This window comes from Meles meles, chromosome 10, assembly GCF_922984935.1.
Source record: "Meles meles chromosome 10, mMelMel3.1 paternal haplotype, whole genome shotgun sequence".
Lineage (NCBI taxonomy): Eukaryota > Metazoa > Chordata > Mammalia > Carnivora > Mustelidae > Meles > Meles meles.
Genome location: NC_060075.1, coordinates 99,195,644 through 99,215,370, shown reverse-complemented (window position 1 = coordinate 99,215,370; position 19,727 = coordinate 99,195,644). Strand labels below are relative to the sequence as shown.

Here is a 19,727-nt window from a genome sequence, read left to right as displayed (position 1 = left end):
TTTTATCCCAAGAATAAAAGGATATTTGAAAATTAGAAAATGTATTAATGACATTCATCATACTAACAATTTAGATTAAGAAAACTACATGATTTTCTTCTCTTTTGATGCAGAAAATACTTTGATAAAATTAAACTTCAATTTACTATAAAAGTAGGAATAGAAGAAACCTTCTAATAAAGGTTTTCCAACAAAACCCTGTTATTAATAGTGAAATGCTAGAACCATTCTTTTTTTTTTGAAGATTTTATTTATTTATTTGACAGAGACACAGCAAGAGAGGGAACACAGCAGGGGGAGTCGGAGAGGGAAAAGCAGGCTTCCCATGGAGCAGGGAGCCTGATGCGGGACTCAATCCCAGGACCGTGGATCATGATCTGAGCCGAAGGCAGCCACTTAACGACTGAGCCACCCAGGCACCCCTAGAAGCATTCTTTATAAAGTCAATGAGATGAGGATGTTCACAACTGCTTCTGTTCAACAATGTCACAGAGACCCTAGAACAGGGCCAGGGAAATGAAATTTTTTAAAAAAAATGATTTATTTGTTTGAAAGAGAGAGAGCTGGTGGGGCAGGGGGGTGGAGGGGGCAGAAGAGAATCCCAAGCAGAACCTGTGCTAATCGTGGAGCAGACATGGGGCTCCATCTCACGACCTGAGCTAAAACCAAGGGTTGAACACTCAACCAACTAAACCACCCAGGTGCCCTAGAACAATTATTCTACTAGTACTGTAGCGACAATTGTCGATCTTTTATGGTTAACTGATTGAGTGCATCGTTTAAGATATCCTTCCTACTCAACGTCACAAAAATGCATTTCTGTTGTCCTAAAACGTTTGCCTCTCACAGTGTAGGATTTAATCTACCAGAAATCTGTTTCTGTATATGGATTGAGAAACAGTTTTAACTTCATTCTTTTCCCAAGTAGGTGACCAGTTGTCCAGAACCGCTTAAGACTCTGTTCTTTCTCTATTGATCTGCAATTCCACATCTGTCAATTGTCCGTATATTGGTGGGGTTTTTTCCCAGCTCTCTATTCTGTTTAATTGGTCAGGCATCTACCCTTTCATCAAAATCATGACTTTTTTTTTTTTACAGTTTCATCTGTCTTGATAAGTAGAGCAAGACGGGAATAGCCTTTCAGCAGAGTATGCTGGCTCTTCGTAGACCTCTGCTTTGGCATTTACATTTTAGAGTCAAATATCTGTGTTGGGATTTAGTTTGAAATGGTATTGAGTCTGCGAATCACGTGGAGGGAAATGGAAATGTTTACAATATAGAGCAAGCATTTATTCCCATTTTTAGATCTACTTGAATGGGTCCATCAGCTGTTACAAGTTTCTTCATCCAGGTCTTACAAGTCTTTTGTTAAGGTTTTGTTAGATTCACTCCTATTGTCTTGTTCTTTTTTTGTTGTTGTTTATTTTTATTTATTTTATTATTATTTTTTTTATTTTCTTGTTCCTCATGAACTCCTGTCTTGCCATGATCACAGTGGGTGGGCAGAGCAGCAAGCCCAGCCTCCAGAGCCCGAGGTCTTAACCCTGAGCTGAGTCTTCTTTTATTTATTTATTTTTTCAAGAATGTATTTATTTTAGAAGGAAGGCGGTGGGGGAGGGAGGAAGGAGCAGAGAAATAAAGATGATCTCAAGCAGACTCCCCACTAAGCCCAACACGGTTTCCATCTCACAACCCCAAGATGATGACCCCAGCGGAAACCAAGAATCGGACGCTTAACTGACCGCTCCACCCTCGCGTCTCCTGTGCCTTCTCTTTAAAGACTTGCATTAGGCAGGGCGGTGTGCTGCCTGAAACCTTGCAGTGACTTCGCTTTCTCTGCAAACACAGGCTGGGTCCCTGGCTTCAGGGCTCCTGCCTGGGCTGTGCTCCCTTCACCAGCTTTGTAGCACTGGTCACGGTGGACAACTGTGGATTTCTCTCTCTGCTCTTTCTTTCATGATCTGCCTCTCTTCCTGGCATGCCACCCAGCAAGCAGATTTGCTGTGTCCAGCATGAGGGCAAGCTGGCCTGCTGGCAAGGAGTATGCTTGTGTGGGACCTTGCCACATTTCCTCACCTCTTTGGGCCTCAGCTTCCTCGTCTGTACAATGGGGATGAGAATATCTACCTTGTGAGGCAGTTATGAGGGACTGAATGATTTTATGTAGAAATGCCTGTAATGAAACATTTACAAATGTATTTTTTGAAGGATTTTATTTATTGATCTGAAAGAGAGGCAAGAAAGGGCACGAGGTGAGGAGAGGAGCAGAGGCAGAGGGAGACGCAGACTCTCCTGCTGAGCAGGGAGCCCTACTCGGGGCTCAATCCCAGGACCCGGAGATCATGACCTGAGTTGAAGGCAGATGCTTAACCCACTGAGCCACCCAGGCGCCCCAAGTGCTAGGTATTACTATAGTGACTCTTTATGAAATGGAGGATAACTCTTGATTCTCAAATCCCCTTGTCCAGAGGTCCGTGCTGGGCTCAGCCCCTCACCATTCCTCTGTCCTTCTCTGCAGAGACTCCCTGTCTTCATCCAGGGTTTACCAAGCAGTGTGCTGAGGGAGGGGGCTTGTCAGACCCTAGAGCCCTTCCCAGGGCTCAGCTGCCTCTGACCCAGCCAGGGTGGTCTCTCTTCCCGAGGAGTGCCTGGTCCTACCTGCCCTTTGTCTGTAGTAGCCCCTCCCAGGGCTGGGGGATGAGAAGCATCCCAGCCTCCTGCCCTCGCCCAGCCACGGAAGGAGGGATGAAGCTGTGCACCAGTTTGCTAGGCTCCTCACCAGCCCCCCATCGACCCCACACCTGCCTCAGGCCCAGCCCCTCCCCTCCAAGGCCTCTGCCCCCAGCTGGCTGGCTGGCATGCACTACTGCACGTGTGTGTGCAGGTGTGTGGTGGGAGCAGAGGAAGTGCACGCCCCTCCTGACCTGGGTGGGCTCTGCCTTTCCAGGTTCCTAGGGCTCTGTGCACACCTTAAAAGAGAAATGAACCCTGCCCGGTGTGCTGCCCTGATCAGCCTGCCTGAGGGGATGGAGAAGGAAGCCCAAGAAATCTTGCCATTTGCGATGGGCCTTGAGGCATTGTGCTAAGTGAAATAAGTCAGAGAAAGCAAATACCATATGATCTCACTCATATGTGGAATCTCAAACACAGATCAAACAAAACAAAACCCAGAGTCCTAGATACAGAGAACAGATTGGCAGCTGCCAGAGGGAACTGAGGGGACGGGTGTGTGGGGGTGGGGAATGGATGAAGGGTCAGGAAGTGCACACTTCTAGCTATGAAAGAAAGGCGTCCTGGGGACATAATGGGCAGCTTGGGCAGCTGGTCCTATGGTATCAACTTGGAGAGGTGGCGCAGGTGCCGAGACTCAGGCTAGGGGTCAAACGTCTGATCACCTCACCGCATGCCTAAAAGTAACACAATATTGTCTGCCAATGATGCCTCAATTAAAAAAGAAAGCCAAGTGGATTATGGTACACCGGTTATAAACCATTAGAAAATCTATCTTTAATAGGTGTTTTTAAAAATGTTCTCCTTAAAAAAAAAAAAAAGACATTTGTGTTCTGAACGCCGTAGGCTTCAGGGTTAAAAGAACAGGATTTTGAATCACACGAATCGGATGAAACCCTCACCTGCGTCTGCTGCTCTCTGATCTGGACTAATGGGCTTGGCGGCATTGCGTTCTGGGTGGTCCATGCACGGGGGGGCCTTGGAGCCGCCCACCACCCCCTGGCAGCAGGCAAGGACCTCCAGGGCTGGCCGAGTGAGTCCTCCTCGCTTGCTTTGCCTACGCTGGTCCTTCCTCCTTGACAAGCCAGGACGCTCTGCTGCTGCTCTGAGGTTGCCCTGAAGGTCTCCGCGCATCTGGGTCCCACGCAGAGCTCTGGAGACACACAGCCCTTTCTCTGTGGCCTTTTCCCTCTGCCCCCCTTCCACGCCCCCACCCCCGACCCCTCCTGCAGTCTCCACTCTCTCCGAGGTCCTGCTCTGCCCCCACCCGGCCCTCGAGTCCGGGGTGGGGAGCAGGAGGGCGGGAGGTAGGAGATGCTGCTGCCGGGGAAATGAGCCGCGCTGATTGGCTTTGGGGAGGCGGACACTGTCTATATAAATGGCAATCACATCCTCTGTGTCTTTGAACTGTCACAGGGAGAGGAGAGAGAAGAGAGCGCGAGCGAGCAAGCACCGTGGGGCTGCCTGTGAGTACTGCTCCTTGTCCTTATAGCCTGGGGGACGACCCCCACTGGCCAGTCCAGCTCCTGGATGGCTGTGGCCCTGGGGTCTGGGGACAGAGGTTTACCTGTTGCTTTCAGCCGGCGGTTTTCCTCCAGCTGGCGTGGGATGGCTCAGCATCCCGCTGTGGGCTGGTGGGCACATGATAGGAACTTTTTGCAAACATAGGTGCCAACCCAAGTCACCTGTCTTTTTGTGTGTCTCTAAGCAACAAGTCAGGGAAAGAAGCAGAAACTTCTGATGGTTTTTTTAGCCTGTGTTGTCTGAGCTACAATAGCAACATAACAAAGCGAGTGGAAAGGAGCTTCCAGGCTAGTGCCTGGTGCATCCGGAGCCCAGGGAGGCCGGGAGAAGGAGTGGGAAAGGAGGTGACTAGGAACCAGGTGGACGCAGGCTGCGTGGAGGGCACTGCATGTCCCCTGCCAGGGCTCCTGCCCTCCGCATGCAGGAGAGCTAACAGTCCTCCTGCAAGATGGTTGTAAACACCTGCTCTGATGTTTGTAAGGGGCGGGGCACACAGTAGGTGGTCAATAATTAGAGCTATGGTATTAATAAGCCAGTCACCAGCAGGTGGGAATGTCAGAGGGGGGTGAAATGCTGCCCAGTGCTTCCCCTGCCCCGGGGAATATTGTTTTCTCCAGTTTCCAAGGGAAGTTCAAGCAAGTGATCCAGGTTTTCCCTCCCTAACCCTATTTCTTTCTCAAAAGCTCTAAGAGCTGGGTGCTCCCCTTGGTTTCTCCTCCAAATGGGCAGCATCTTCCGCTCTGAAACAGAACCTATAGCAAAGGTGCCAGTTATCGCATCAGAACTGGCCTCTTTGCGTTTTCCAAGCTGCTGGAGAGACAAACAGATCCTCTCTGCCTGGGGTGTGGGGGGATGCTGTTCCCCAGCAAATACAGCTGACATCCTGGAGCAGTTCTGTCAGGATGAGTATCAGAATGGTTCTGAAAGGGAGCAAGTTTGTGTCCTTTACCGCAGCCTCTTTCTCTCTGCTGGACACGTGCTGGGGGTGCCTCTGAGCACAGCCAATTTAATGAAAATAATTAAAAAAAAAAAAAACCCACCTTTCCAAACCCTTGCAAATGAGATAAGTAGCTGGAGAATTTATTCCCATCTTTTCCCCTCTCAAGGATGTGCATCATTCTGAAGGTTTTACCCTGTAACCTTGGAAACTGAGTCTGGTGGCAAGTTTGGGGAAAGACTCCAGGAAAATGAGACTTTGTGCATAAGAGAAGTTGTGAAGTGTTTCGAGGTGCTTATTAGCACTTCTGGGGGGCGATGTGCTCAGGACATCAGGGACAGAGCACAGGCACTGGGCCTCAACGGCCCGGGTCTGGTGTTCCGAGGACACAAACCCACCAGAGAAACTGCCTGTAGCCGTGTGGGCTGAGACCAGCCACCTGCTTCCCTGAGCCCATTTCCTCATTTCTAGGGTGGGGAGGCTGGCATGAAGATGGGGAGGACACCGCTGCCCTGTGTAGGGTAACAATTTCAGCATTTGCTTGGGTCTGGAGGAGGTGGTGGAAGCAATTCTCCTGGGCCACAGAGGACAGCAAAGTTGGTCCAGCCTCTGCCTGTTTCTGCCCAGGTTGGAGCTCAGATCAGAGCTGTCCCCTGTGCACCTGCTCCAGCGTGTGGTGAAAGGGCAGCGCCCAGATCACACTCTGGGTGGCATGCACTGCCTCTCCAGCCCAGACCAGAGCCTTCTCTGGGTGGCCAGAGGCAGCAGGTGACTCAGGAGCCCATGGCCACTGGCCACAGCTGTCAGGGGAGGAGGCTGGCTTCAGCCTCCATAGTATAGTGCCAAGCCCCCAGTGCTTCCGTACCTGGTTGTATAGCCTGGGTCGGGGCACCAGCACCTCTGAACCTTGGTCAGACGACGATAATCATACTCACGGGCTGGGTTGTTGAGACAATAAATGAGATAAGGCACACAACAGGCCTCGCAGAAATTAGGCAGCAGTGACTCATCTGATTTTTCCGACAATAGGATATGGCAATCCTGGGTCAGCGTGTGCTTGAGCCTCAAACACAGATTTTTTTTTTTTTTAACAACACTGGGGACAGACCAGCAGCCCCCTCCAAGGAGCAAGAGGGAGTCCGCAGTCAATATTTACCACTGACCTGATTTGTGAAAAAAACAAAAAAAAAAACACAAAAAAAAAAAAACAAAAAAAAAACGGAGACTCCCCGAAGAATGTGCCAAAGCCAACTGACCAGTCTCCCGATGGCAGGTGTTGTATATTTGGGAAAGATGATAAATCAATATGTGAGTTTGCCACAGGCGTGACTGCTACTAAGAAGAAAGCAACCAACTAGAACATAATTTAAGAGTCTCGAGTCTATGGAAAAGGCAGATGGTAGTGGCCTTTTGTGACCTATTAATGTGACTCCAAGAGAGAAAGAGAAAGGGGGTGAGCATTTTAAGGGCGAGGAGAGGGGCTTTCCATGCCAGGAAAGTGTCTTCTGGAAGAGAATGGAATTAATTGGAAATGGGAGGGGCAGCATTAAAAATCAGAATGACTGGATGGTTCTCGTACAAACTTTTCAGAATAGCAGAGACAAAGGAAAGTGATAAAAATTTTTAAATTTTCAATTTCGATTGAAAAGAAGTTTCAATGTAAAGTGTGAGCCAATGATAAAAGCCAGCAGAGATGGGGTGTTTGTGCTTGCTGGGCCAAGGGGCGGGTGACCTGTTTGTATCATCCCGGTTCTTCCGGAAAGAAACAGACAGCATGCAAAAGAACGGAAAACCTTACACCTCTTAATTCCACTTGGGAATCGACATCTTTGAGGGACAAATTCAATAGGAAAACCAAGCGACGTGGCTCACGACGGCCGCAGCTGATGAGGGGCAGGTGACCGGGGAGGTCTGCCCGGCAGGTGTTAATGAGGGCACGTGTGTGCGCTCTATGAACACGATGTTGCTTGCTGTACTCGGGCCAATGCGAAGCATCAGTGAAAAAAAAGAGAAACAAATAATACACATACCTTGGTGACCACCGTCCAAACTGTCCAAGCCAGGTATAAATCAGAATAATATCAGCAAGTTGGCTGCCCCCGTGTTTTTCTTCTGAACTTGCTGCAGGTATCAATTTCCCCGGCAGCTTCACGTGTCAGGATACGTTTTGCAGGGATGCAGGCAGTCTGTCTGTCCCCATGGGAGCAGAAGAGAAATCGTGACACGGATTTCTCTGTGGGTCCTGCTCATGAGAACGGTCAGCCAGGAAAACACTGAGGCTCCATCTTTGTCCCTGGCGGGGATTTCCTCCTGTTTGCCTTGCACTGCCCTGGGGTTCTGTCACCGCCAGATGACCCAGCTGGAACAGGACTGAGTTCTAACGTGATGATTTCCTAACGTCAGTAGCAACAAAGGGCAGCTGCACACAGCCTTGGAGTCCGGGGGGCTTTCTGCCTGCAGCATCTCGCTGCCCGGTGTACCGAGGAGGAAGCAGGCAGCCTCCTGGAGCAGAGCCAGGATTCAAGCCCTTCTGCTTACTCTGATCCCAGAGGCACGTTCTTTCTACTCCCGGTGGCTGCCAAGAGGTAGAGCATAGTTCTGGGCAACTGCAGGCTCAGATCTGATTCTGTTCAGTGTAGCAGGGAACCCCTCTGAGGCCGGCGAAGCTGGCCAGATGGGAGGAGGCTTCCTGGGTGTCCAGTACTGACCGGGTAGAACCCCGGGGCCCATCAGCTCATATGCTTGCAGGTTAATGATTATGCATCTTGTTTAGAATCCTTGGTATAACGTCCATCTTCCAGGCCGGAGGTGGGGGTGTGGAGAGGTCAGGTGGCTTGGCCACAGGCACTCCTGCAGCAAACAGTTGAGCCAGCCCGTTGTGTTCTCCTTGTGGTGACCCCTGGCTGAGCCCCCAGAGGCCCTGGGGAAGCTGCCTGGACCCATAGGCCTCTAGGGGTGTCCGGGAGCTCTTCACTGGCAGCTCAGCGGGAGACCAGTTTTCTGAATTTAGTTCTTTCTCAGGGTTTGTCAACCCATACCTTGGCCATAGTTGTTGGGGATGTGGCAAACTTGTGCTGGAGTCCACTACACCCAGGAGGGGCCAGGCCAGGGGGCAGGGTCTAGATGTGTCTCTAGCCTCTTGGTGCCAAGGCCTTTCCATTGGTTCGAAGGGATGGTAATGGTCCTAACAAGGTTATTACAAAGATTGATAAGAATATATGCCCGTGCTTGGGGGGCCCAGTCGGTAAAGCATCTGCCTTCGGCCCAGGTCATGATCCCAGGGTCCTGGGATCGAGTCCCGCATCGGGCTCCCCGCTCAGCAGGGAGCCTACTTCTCCCTCTCCTTCTTCCTACCACTCCCACTGCTTATTTTCTCTCTCTCTCTCGCTCTTTCTCTGTCATAAATAAATAAATAAAATCTTAAAACAACAACAGTACATACCACAAGGTTCACAAGGTGCTGGGCACCTGTGAGCTAATATCGGTGCTGACCGATGAGAGTCCCTATTTCAACAAGGACACCCAGTGTACGTGGAAGTAACTGAGTGGAAGACAGTGGTATGTGGGTAATATGAGGCACCTGCCGTAATTATTGGAGCTACAGGGAAGGGTGCTTTGGTGTGAAGGACACGGTGCCCAGGAACTTTATCACCACTCACTTCACATCTGGGAAGGGCCCTGACATCCCTGGGCCCTAACATTTTAGATCTCCCCACCTGTTAAATTAGGGTGGCGATTGCTCAGACATAACAAAGCTTTAAATGCATTGGAAAGCCCATCTTGGATCTCTAGTCTTGCCCCTTCCCTCCTGACCCCTGCTCCCAGGCACCTGGATCCTTTATTTTATTTTATTATTTTTTAAAGATTTTATTTATTTATTTGACAGAGAGAGAGATCACAAGTAGGCAGAGAGGCAGGCAGAGAGAGAGGAGGAAGCAGGCTCCCTGCAGAGCAGAGAGCCCGATGCGGGGCTCGATCCCAGGACCCTGAGATCATGACCTGAGCCGAAGGCAGCGGCTTAATCCACTGAGCCACCCAGGCGCCCCCACCTGGATCCTTTAAATTTGGCCAGCGAGAAGCACTGGTGGGAGGTTGGAGGACAGAGGTATCTGCCTCCATTGTGACCCTGGCCAAGGCTCCTCCCTGTGCCAGCTCTGTCTGGGCAAGCCTGACCAGGTCTCTGCTTTGCACAAATGACATGGGTCCTGTCTCAGGGAGCACAGTCTGCTCCCCATGTCCCTCCTATCTGGGTGGGAATGGGCATGGAGGCTCCAAGGGGTTAACTGGTCTTCCTCTCTTACCGGCAGTCACCCAGTTAATCAGCAGTGAAGATAAGGTGCAAACCCAGGACTCTGAATTCAGAGTCCACACTCCCTCCTGCATGTGCACCGCCTCCTGGGAACACCCACCGTGGTGGCTTCTCCTTGTACCCGAGTGAGTCTGTGGAGTTTCTTGGTAGCTTGTAGAGCTTGTGTGTGGAGGGCCATGATGACATGATGTCTTCATGCAAGACTGACTTGTTAAGACAGCTTTCTGGAGGAGTGTGGGGCTAAGCGTGTAGAGCAAAAGCTCCGAATTGGGGATCCAAGAGGAGCAGTTGTAGGGAAGTAGGTCTGAGCCCTAAGCCCTACCCCAGTCCTGTACCCACCTCTCACTGCACAGTCTGGTGCGTCCATGACCATGAGCACAACCCAGAGTGCCAGGGATCAAAAAGAAGCTGCGAGATTTTTGATGACTGCTTCAATTTCTTTGCTGGTTCTGGGTCTGTTCAGATTTTCTATTTCTTCTTTCTATTTCTTCCTATTCAGTTTTGGTAGTTTAGTTGTTTCTAGGAAGGCACCCATTTCTTCCAGATGGCCTAATTTGTTGGCATATAGTTGCTTATAATATATTCTTGTAATTGTTTGTCTTTCTTTGGTGATGGCTGTGATCTCTCCTCTCTCATTTGTGCTTTTACTTATTTGGGTGCTTTCTCTCTCTCTCTCTCTCTCCCTCCCTCTCTCTCTCTGTCCTTTTTGATAAGTCCGGCCCAGGGTTTATTGATCTTATTAATTCTTTTAAAGAACCAACTCCTAGTTTCATTGATCTGTTCGACTGTGCTTTTGGTTTCTGTTTTATTGATTTCTGCTCTGATCTTTATTATTTCTCTTCCCCTGCTGGATGTGGGCTTTATTTGCTGTTCTTTCTCTGCTCCTTTAGGTAGGTCATTAGGTTGTGTATTTGAGACCTTTCTTACTTCTTGAGAAAGGTTTGTATTGCCATGTACTTCCCTCTTAGGGCTGTCTCTGCTGTATTGCAAAGGTTCTGATCTGTTGTGTTTTCATTTTCATTTGCTTCCAAGGATTTTTAAAAATTCTTCTTTAATGGTTGGCCCATTCATTCTTTAATACAATGCTCTTTAACCTCCATGTATTTGTGGTCCTTCCAAATTTCCTCTTGTGGGCATGAAGGAGCGCATGTGATGGAATGAGCACTGGGTGTTGTAGGCAACTGATGAATCATTAAACTCTACCTCTGAAACTAACAATACACTGTATGTTAATTAATTGAATTTTTAAAAAAAGAAAAGAAAAGAAGCTGTGTTTGCCATCCAGTAGGATTTCCATTTTGTAATGGAATGTAATGGAATATTCTCTAGATGATCTTGAGAACCATAGACAGAGAAAAAGGTGAAATCATGTTTCATCAAAGGAGAGGGAGGAGCTGTCGCTGCTGGCTCTCCTACCCCACAATATGAGGTGCTTCTGCTCAGTTAATACATTTATTTTTTTTTTTTAATAAACTGTTTTTTAGGGCAATTTTAGGGTTACAGGAAAATTGAGGAGGAAGTTCAGGGAGTTCCCGTATATACCTTCTGCCCTCTCTGCTGCTGCCTTCCACCCCGCCACACACACCATTTCCCCTAGTTTTAATAAAAACTTTTACCTGAATGCCAACTCTGAGCGGTACTCAAATCATTATCCCATTTAATCTCCTAAGAGTGTTTAGAGGTGGGCATTTTTAACCAGGCGCCTTTGCGCGGGGCTGAGAGGGAGCGTCATAAAGGGCAAGGGTGGGCCTCAGCCCCATCCCCATTAAAGAGATGGCCATGCCCCTGCCTGTATAACCTTTCGGGGCCTTGTTGGGATTCTTCACACACTACACAGTCACCTAGGAGAATGTTAATTTAAATGATGGAAAGCTCCTGAATGACTTGTTAACTGGAGTCTTTTGAGTTATGGAACAACACAGGGGGTTTCCTTCAAGGCAAGCTGAGAGCGAGCCACTCTTGCTGTCAGAAGGCTCCCATTGCTAGAAGCTTCCTTATGGTCTGGGTGAGAAGCATTTCTCAAGTTGGGGTTATTTATGCTTTTCACCCATGGAGGAAATGTTCATCAAGAAACCAGGTGATTTGGGGGAAAATCTGTCCAGTTACTTTTGTGTCTAGATTGAGACTGATATGCTGGAGGAAAAGGGACAGGTCTGTCCTAGGGGGAGAAGCGTGTTTTGAATCCTAATTATGCTTCATTTTTCCTGGGATAGTGTATAAAAAATGTAAGCACTTTTCTTTTTATCAAGTTAGAAGAGGAAGGCCAGGAAAGGCTGTAGTGTCCAGGGTCCCAGGAAGGCCAGAAAAGGCTGCAGTGTCCAGGGTCCCAAGGTTTGAACAAGACCATGACTGCTGAACCCTGGCAAGCAGGACCACAGACAGGCATAGAGCATGGCCTTGCAGTGGCTCCCCGACCCTCCCAGAGGGACTGACTTCCCACCCCCATCCCCTGATGCCCAAATTGGGGTCTTGGTTGGTCCTGCCAGTTCAGCTGTGTCATCACTGAGGTCCCACAGGAGCTCAGCCCCCTGACATCCACGACCTATGAGACACGATCTAGGGCCTGGCTTGGGTTCTGGCCAAACCACTGTGGCTAGTTTGGTCCAGGCTCTGGGGGTACCGCCGGAGCCAGAGGAGAGGGAAGTTCAAGTTGAGGGTGAACGCTGAGGGCCTAGGCTGGGGAACCTGAGTTGTTAGTGAGGCTGGAGGACCAGAGACTCAGCATGAACTAAACAGGAGGGGCCCCAGTGGGGTGGGTCAGGGTTCCGATGGGACCATTTTCTCTCTTTTTTAAAAAAAATTTTCTTTATTTATTTGAGAAAAAGAGAAAGCACAAGCAGGGGGAGTGGCAGGCAGAGGGAGAAGCAGTTCCCCACTGAGAAGGGAGCTGGATGCAGAGCTCCATCCCAGGACCCTGGGATCATGACCTGAGCTGAAGGCAGATGCTTCACCGACTGAGCCACACGGGTGCCCCAGGACCCTTGTCTCTTGTGACTTTTCCTGTGGCAGATATGGGATGGTCTAGTAGTTATGGCTGTCTTAAAAGTAAAGAAATGGGTATAATAAGGCATATTTCAGAAATAAAATGTTTACAGGCCCCGATGTTCTGTTCATCTCTTCATACGTTCACTCACCATCTCTCTCAGTCAGCAAGCATTTGAGGTGCTCAGTGCGGCCCCGGGTCAGTGCTTGGCCCTGGGAAGCAAAAATCAACAGTTGAGGACTCAGCTTGGAGAAGGCCCAGTGAGCAGAGAACGTCACAAAACCAAACAAGCCCTGGGCCAGGTAGCAGGGACGAGGGGGTGCCGGGGCTTTCAGACCTGTCTGAGCTGGTAGGGCCGGAGCTGTGCCCTGCCCGTCACTGACTGAGAAGCCGGGGGATTGCTCGGGGTGCAGAGGACTGGGTCGAGCTGGGGTCCCGGCACCCACGAGGCATGACAGAGGCGGCAAGTAGATCACGGGGACTGGCCTGCCCAGTGATCAGATTATGTCCTCAGAAGCTCTGGGGAGGACTTGGGGGGGCATCGGTCACAGACTTTATCACTGTCCGCATCTTCCAGGCAACATTTGCCCAGCTTGGGGGCAGGAGATATCAAACAGCTACAAAATGAGCACAAGACTCTCTGGGGCTTTGGCCCTAAGAGCCTTCTGCAGAGGTCTTTGTGGGAAACAGTAGACAGATTAATGGCAGAACGAGGGCAGAGTGACGAGAACATAACGAGCTGGTGTCATGTTACAATTGGGGAATATTTCTTCAGAGGGTGAGTTGGTGAGTCTGTCCATTTTCCCTGGGCCCCCCCGTGTTGGCCATCCATGCTAGGTTGTTCCTGGTAGAAGAGAGCCGCCGATTCTTCGGGAAGCAAAGCGTCCTTCTTAATTTTGCCCAGCTTCTCACACTGGGTTTTCTGCTAGTTCCCGGGCTAACCCACAGCAGGGCACAGAGAGCTCATCCGAATATTTACTCCACAGGGCAGTTTTTTAAAGACGTATTTTATTTATTTTAGAAGGAGTGGGAGGGAACAGACAATGGAAAATAGTTTTAGTTGAATTGGAATCATGTCAACTTGAAATACTTTGGGGTTTTTAAAAAGCAAGTTTTACTCTCTGTGCAAAATTGGAAATAATCAGTCACTCTGAATGAAAAATCAGTTTCAAAGCCTGCAGACCCAAGGAATTATAAACCAGAAGCTATGTAGATAAAGCTTTGTGGCTCTAAGAGCCTGTGGAAAGTCTGGCTGTGATATCCCAGATGAGAAGCAGAGCTCTCCTTGGCCCTGAGCTTATAAACACAAACGGGGACTCCAGGCGATCATAGGTTTTTAGCATTCACTGTTGCTACAACTTAGAACCATAATTTATGCCCCAGTCACTGTGACTCATTCATTCACTAGATGCAAATATCCCCAAATACTAACACAGAGATAAGGGTTTGATCTCACAGCTGATCTTGAAGCAACCTAGGAAAGTCTAACTCCTGTACCAGGGAGTGCTCTGAGGAAAGCATCCTGGAGACTGGAGAGAACACCGAGGCATGGAAAGGCATCCTCAGACTGGCTCACCTCCTCCAAGAAGCCCTCCCTGAGCAAACTTCAGACCTGCCTCCATGAGCCATCTTCATTCATGCTTACTTTGGCATGCTGAGCCCAGGTTTAGCAAAGAATCCCACCAGCCAGCTTTTCAAGGAAAGCTCTACCCTTGATATACAATCAAGGTCTTCTTTCCCCACCCCGGACCCCGAACCAAGTCACTCTGAGTCATGTTCATCTACTCCTTACCCTACCTGTTGGCTATGAATCCACCACCTTCCCCTGCTGCACTGGGAGCTAAATTCAGTCTTCTTCCCATTGCAATAGTCTTGAATAAAATCTTCTTGCACATAATAAGTGTCTGGTGAAGTATTTCTCTTTAACAACTTTTATCTCATAAATAAGGTCAAGAAAAATCCATAGAAACCCAGCATGGACAGTGGGAATTGATAGAAGATATGCTGGCATTCTGATACCAACTTCATCACCCGTGCTATGTACAGAAGGTGTGGAATCACCCCCACCCAGCACGTATGCCCATGGAAAAGTCAATCCTGAATTACGACGCTTTGAACTGTGGGAGGAATTCAAAAATGCACCCCTTGCTCAGCACCCAGTGGTCCCTTAGAAATACAGGAAGCATTCTGGAAGGACATGCATCAGAATTCTGAGTGGTGGGATTCCAGGTGAATACTTTTCTATGTGTTGTCCCAGTTCCCTGTTTCGAAAATACCGCCAGTTCTTATTATTCACAGATCTCCTCCCTGCAAATTTACCTATGTGCTAAAATTGTAATCCCGAAATCCATACTCATGGTGCTTTCCTGACATTTCACAACATGCACAGTATAACTCGATGACACATTTGAGCTGCTCATTGTGCTTCTTCCCGTCTGAGGTGGAGCAAGGCAATAGTCCATCTTCCTGTGTCAACAAGTACTCTATGTAGTGTCACAGTGTTCACATGGTTGGGTCAGTCTTGGTAGTTTCACTGTTTCAAATGGCTCACAGAGGGATGCCTGGGTGACTCAGTCCCTTAAGCATCTGACTCTTGATTTTGGCTCAGGTCGTGATCTCATAGTCATGGGATCTAACCCCTACATCAGGCTCTGCGCACAGCAGGGAGTCTGCTTGAGATCCTCTGCAACTGCCCCTCGGAACAATCTGTTACTTAAACTATAACCACTGGAGGATTTTACTAGTTACCAAGCACATTTAGATATGGCCTTTAATGAAAAACATATACTGGCAACAGGTCTTTGGGGAGAAGGACGATATACGACTGTGAAGCCGAGCAGCTGGGAAAGCCCGGCCCGCCCAGGGCGGAACGCCGCCTGCTTCCGGGAATCTGAGCACCCAGGAACGCTGGGTCAGCTCAGGCGGGAACGAAATACTGCCTGCTTCCCTTTTCCGATGTCTTCCTTTCCCTTCCCAGAAGCACGCGTTGTTATTTAGATGACTCCTTTGAATGTGCTTGGTTAACTACAAACTTTATCCTCCTCCTTTTTTGTCCACAAGACCTGTGACTAACGTTTGACCTTCATCAGTTCTTCTGTTGGCTATTGTTTCTGTCTAATAAAAGTGAGACTGTGGAGTTGTTCGGGGCAGCAGTCTTTTCGACTGTTGTCCCCTGCTCCCAATCTCTTGTAGCTGACTTGTTTGTGCCTAATTCTCCTGTCTGCCGACTGTAAGCGGCGAACTGGCACCTGAACAGGGACCAGACCTGATCTGATCAGAAACAAAACAGGAGAAGAAGCCCCAGGGTGAGTGTTGCACGGCCGTGCCTTTTTCCCGCTGGTCATTTGTGGGCCATTATCTCAGGGTATGGGCACAACGATTATCTCCCTTACGGTTATTTATTGAGACGGCTCCTAAAGGCGGGAGGAGCAAGAGTCAGCAAGGGCCAACTTACGGAGCTTTTACAGGTAATTAAAGAACATTGTTCCTGGTTCCCTATATTAGGGACTTTAGATTTACAAACATGGGAAAAAGTAGGTCATGAGTTAAAACTTTCGTATACTATGGCCTACTTGGGCCCTCATTCGCTCCGTTTTGGAGGCTTTACAAACCCCTGATTCGGAGAGCGATAATGAATGTTCAGGAGAAACTAAAAAAGAGAAACCTGAACATGCCATCCAGGAGGAGAAAGAAATTACTAAGGCCACCAGAAAGGAATATATAAAGGAGGAATCTCCTCCTCCTCCTCCTCCAATAACAGAACAAAAGGTGCCCAAGGCCCTGTCGCCATCGGCTATGGTTCTATAAGACACCATCTAATGAAAAAGATGAAAAAGATGAAAAGTACATGCTATCAGCCATTCAAAAAGGCCTCTTTGAAGCACAGGGAGCCGGGAGACCTAGATGACTTGCATTTTAATTTCCCGGTCATTATTACAGAACATGTCCCTCCAGGACATGATCCTAACAACCCTAATGGTGTCTATGAGGCCAAGCATGAGCCATTTCCCTTCAAATTATTGAAGGAACTGAAACAAGCAGTACAAAACTATTGAGCTAATTCTCCATTTACATCGGGAATCATTCAAGGCATCGCAGAAGGCAATCGACTTATTCTGACTGATTGGTCATTGCTAGCAAAAACAGTTCTCTCTCCAGGTGAGATCTTACAATTTAAAACATGGTGGCTAGATCATGCAGAAACAGCAGCTGCCTACAATAGAGCTCGCAATATTCCTATTTCCATGGAACAGCTCATGGGTCTTGGGCCATGGGCCCAGGTGCAGGACAGGATACTAATGAATGATCAAGCTATTGAGCAGTCTGGCGTTGCAGTTTGAGAGCCTGGGAGAGAATAGGATCTCAGGGAGAGAAGTGCTCTTCTTTTCAAAAGGTGATACAAGGCCCAAAAGAACCCTATACTGATTTTATTGCAAGATTACAAGAGGCTGTCAGAAGACAGATAAATAGTCTTGAGGCTGTGGATACCATTATGCAACTATTGGCTTTTAAGAATGCTAATTCTGATTGTAAGAAATTGATAGCACCCTTTAAAGGCAAGGGAACATTGACAGATTATATTAAGCTATGCCAAGAAGTAGGAACAGAGACCTATAAAGCTGATTTTTTAGCTCAAGCAGTGGCTGCCCTTAACACAAGAGAAATTACTTATTTTGCAAACCCTAGTAGAGGAACAGATAGAAAAAGGACATATTGAGGAATCTTATAGAGCTTGGAGTTCACCAGTTTTTGTTATTAAGGAAAAATCAGGAAAATGGAGACCTTTAACAGACCTACGTGTGGTTAATTCTGCTATCCAACCCATGGGATCTCTCCAGCCTGGATTGCCTTCGCCTAATCTAGTCCCACGCAAATGGCCAATAATTATCATAGATTTACAGGATTGCTTTTACACTATACCACTTGCTAAGGAAGACTGTCCTCATTGTGCTTCCACTATTCCCAATGTAAAATTAAAAGAACCAGCCAACGATATCAATGGAAGGTTCTTCCACAAGGAATGTTGAATAGCCCCACTGTCAGGAGTATGTGGCAAAAGTTATACAGCTGGTTAGAGATCAGTTTCCACAAGTTTATCTTGTCCACTCTGTGGATGATCTATTACGTGCGGCCTCTGACAGCAGTTGCAGGATGCATGCTGAACGCTTCAGTTGCAATTTGAGAAATACAAACTAATTATAGCTCCGGAAAAAATACAAGTCACCACACCTTTCTCATAAGTGGGGTTCATTATGGACAGGACCTCAGTTAAACCCCAAAAAGTTCAAATCCGTAGAGATAAAATTACAGCCTTGAGTGATTTGCAAAAGTTATTGGGAGACATTAATGGATAAGACCTAAAGTTGGAATTCCCACATGCTTTACAGCATCTGTTTGCCTCTTTAAAGGGAGATCCTAATTTAAACAGCCCCAGGACCCTATCAGAAGAGGCCTTAAAAGAATGACAATTTGTTGAAAGCCAGATTCATTCTATGCAAATGGATAGAGTCCAACCCAAGATACTGTTAGATCTTCTCATTTTTCATACCCCACATATACCCACTGGATTAATTATCCAGGAAAAATTAATTGTAGAATGGATTTTTCTCCCAAATAATACTGTTAAAACACTCACTACCTATATAGACCATATTGGCATTATTATTCAATTAGGAAGGAAAAGAATTCGGCAAATACAAGGGTATGATCCGCAGGTTATTGTTCTGCCTTTAAATAAGGCACAAATTGAAACAGCATTCCAAAATAATTTAAATTGGCAAATTGTCCTTAGTGGCTTTACTGGAAACACTACTTCTCATTATCCCTCTTTACCTGTTGTTTCCTTTTTGAAACATACTGCTTTTGTCCTTCCTAAAATTACTTCTAAAAATCCAATAACAGATGCCCCTACTTTCTTTTCTGATGGCTCTGTTAAAGGTAAAGCTTGTTATTATGGTCCTACTTCAAAAGTCATATCTACTGTCGGTCTCTCAGCACAAAAATCAGAATTAATGGCGGTTATTGCATTGTTTCAAGACGTTTCCTCTGCATTTAATCTGCTATCTGATTCTTTACATACAGTATATGTTTTACAGCATATCAAAACTACTACTGTTTCTACATCTGATGTAATATGATGGCTCTCATCACAGTAGCTCTAAGACTTCCTGGATGTTATGCACAAATAAATAACTTTACTTATTGGGCTTATATACCCAATCCTCCCCTGCTCCATCCAGTAGAGCGGGGAGAAGATACAATACCGATTTATTTAAATGCCTCGAAATGGATACCTGGAATTTTGGATCCTGGATTGCCACTCTTGCCCTCAGAGGAGGGTACAAATATTAATCTTACCTTTGCATATCAAAATAGACCAATATGTATCAGCAGTCATTCCAGTTGCCTTGTCCCTGATGAGCTGGTGGACTTTCCTACTAATAATTATCTGACTAAAGCTCAGTTACATTTACTCTCTGCTAAAGGATTCCAAACCAAGGAATATCGGGGTCCTAGCTATAACACAGCAACACCCCCTATTCCCTTATGCAGACCAACACAAATGTGGTCTGATGAGGGAATTTGCCCTTTATGAGAGGATTGTGGAGCTTCTCACCCCAGTATTGTTATTAATGATTCCTATGGAATTGTATGGGACTGGTCCCCTAAGGGGATGGCAGTCACCAGTTGCACTGGGGAACGCTGCTCCTCTCATCCAAATTTAAAATGGCAAGTTTTTTATCTCATTTTACCACAAACCTTAACTTCAGGAGATGCACCTCTGGTCTGACTTGGGCAAGGACTTTCTAAGCCATCTCCTTTATGATAATCCTGTTGATTATCATGAAAGACAAAAGAATTTATGGAAGGTCACCACCACTTTAAGTCAGGTAAGAGTTTGGAACGGCTCTTACATTCATCAGTCTAATAACTATGCATTTTCTTTTTTCCTTATGGATGAAGAATGGATAAGAACTTGTGTTAGCGATCCCTATGTTTTTGTTATTGGAAAAATGACTTTTGATCATAGCAGTAGAGAAATAGCCTGTCTCAACTGTAAAATGTTCACCTGTGTAGATAAGAATGCTTATGCAGACAATTCTATCATTCTCATAGCTAGAAGAAGAATAGGCATCTGGTTACCGGTGAAACACCACCGTGTTTGGGAAAGCTCTCCAGATATACATACACTTTTTTTTTTTTTAAGATTTTATTTATTTATTTGACAGACAGAGATCACAAGT

The 19,727-nt window shown here is 47.3% G+C and overlaps 1 protein-coding gene across 4 annotated transcripts in view; it reads left to right on the top strand.

Annotated features, from left to right (window-relative positions):
- DDC (dopa decarboxylase) overlaps window positions 1–19,727 on the top strand; it is an 86,985-nt gene that overhangs the window by 5,264 nt on the left and 61,994 nt on the right. The window contains exon 2 of one of the 4 annotated variants that reach the window (XM_046020644.1): window positions 4,147–4,196. The exons of 2 other annotated variants lie outside the window; for them this stretch is intronic. The gene's annotated coding sequence lies outside the window, so the exon portion shown is untranslated. Of the gene's footprint in view, window positions 1–4,146; window positions 4,197–15,685; window positions 15,789–19,727 lie in introns of those variants that run through there. One more of the 4 variants, XM_046020646.1, reaches the window with a different exon arrangement.